The following is a 1,838-nucleotide window of genomic DNA, read 5'->3' as shown; positions in this document are numbered from 1 at the left end:
TGGGAGACAGTTCTCACCTGGGAAGTGTTTGGGGTGCAACTCCCAAGAGGCAGAGGGTTTGGTTTGGTTTGATTTGGGTTTGTTTTTTTTTTTTCAAATCTCTTGATGGTATTTTTTTTCAATAACTAACCACGTTTAGGATAGAGAAAAGCTGCACTCTATAACAAGCCTTCAAGAACAGGTCTTAAGTCCGGCCACTGTCTGCCCCGGAAGGTTTTAAAAGAGCTTGCTGGGGGAATACTCTGAGGGCACTTTCCTCCAGGCCACCCATTCTGGAGAAGAGAGGGCCTCCTCCAAGTCTGCACTTCTGCGGACTGCTATGTCCTCACGGATCTGAGGGAAAGGTGTTCCTAGCACCTGAACAACTCACACTAGTACCAAATTCATTCCAGGACTTAGATGGTTTTTTTAAACAATTTGATCAAAAACAATATTTACTTTTTTAAAAGCCTCTTCTTCCTCAGTCCACTTGAAGTTAAAACATTAGGCATATTAATTTTACATTAACGTTTTCTACTTATTGTTTGTCTCTTTAGAGGATGAGAAAGCAATAGATGATTCCTGGTGCAGCTTTGCCGTGCAAGCACAGTAAGAGGTAAGACCCTTAACCCTCTCTGTCCTAATGAGACACATTTGGCCAGAGTGTCTTCTTTCAGAAGCCTTTCCTTAAGAATACTTTTTCTTTTAACTTAGAATGCAAGGACACTGGTACAGTAATCAGATGGGAATGTGGCTTCTGTCTCCCCACACTGGGCATGCGCACTTCAGTCTGCCTCTTCTGCCACTCAGCTCAAGCTGCTAATGGCCTGAAAGGGCTGATGTCTGAATAATGTGGCTCTAAAAGCAGACCCGAGCCAGAACGTAATTCTTCACCCCACAGCCTTAAGCAGTTCATCTATTCATACAAAAGTGTCCTATGTAAAAGCAACCTCAGTACAGACATGTTGAAAAAGCCAAGCTCAGTGCAGACATGCCAAAACAAAAACAAAAACAACAGCCTACTGCCCTTCGTAGATCTAATTCTGAGAAAGGCAAGAAGCCGTTACCACACACAGGCCTCAAAGGAACTCAGCCTCCCAGCGAAGGGTCACGGCAAACAGTCCAGCCTATGGTTAAGAGGGTCCCGCTCGCCAGGTGTGGTGGCACACGCCTTTAATCCCAGCACTCGGGAGGCAGAGGCAGGCGGATTTCTGAGTTCGAGGCCAGCCTGGTCTACAAAGTGAGTTCCAGGACAGCCAGGGCTATACAGAGAAACCCTGTCTCCAAAAAAAAAAAAAAAAAAAAAAAAAAGAGGGTCTGGCTCCCCTTATGTGGTTTGTCCTTGCTGCTCTCATTCATTACAGTGCCAGGAATCTCTACCTTAAACTACCATGCCATACCCCTGACCCACATTGTTTCAAATGCCTATTGTATCAGAGATGGTGCCATCTTCCTATTTGCTTTAATTATATGCTTTTAATATTAAATGACAGCTATTATATAAGATGGCATTAAACAAACTACACATTATTTTAAAACAAGAAGTTTTAGAATATGCATTTAAGAGAAGATATGTAAATTTTTTATTTATTCTTCTCTCATATATTAAGACTGAAGTTGCCTCTCCCTCCTCTCCTCCAAGTCCCCACAACTCCTCTGCTCACCCCAGTTCCATTTCTCCTCCATTTCATTTTAGAAAAGAGCAGACTTCCCAGGAATATCAACCAAATATGGCTTATCAAATTGCAATAAGACTTGGCACCTCCCCTCAAATTAAGGCTGGACAAGGCACATACTCATATACTTCATTTTATATGCTTTATTTCATCTAGAATATATTGATTTTATTATTTTATGTG

The sequence above is a fragment of the Mus musculus genome, chromosome 14 (genome assembly GCF_000001635.26).
Source record: "Mus musculus strain C57BL/6J chromosome 14, GRCm38.p6 C57BL/6J".
NCBI classification, from domain to species: domain Eukaryota; kingdom Metazoa; phylum Chordata; class Mammalia; order Rodentia; family Muridae; genus Mus; species Mus musculus.
This window is presented reverse-complemented; position numbering follows the sequence as displayed.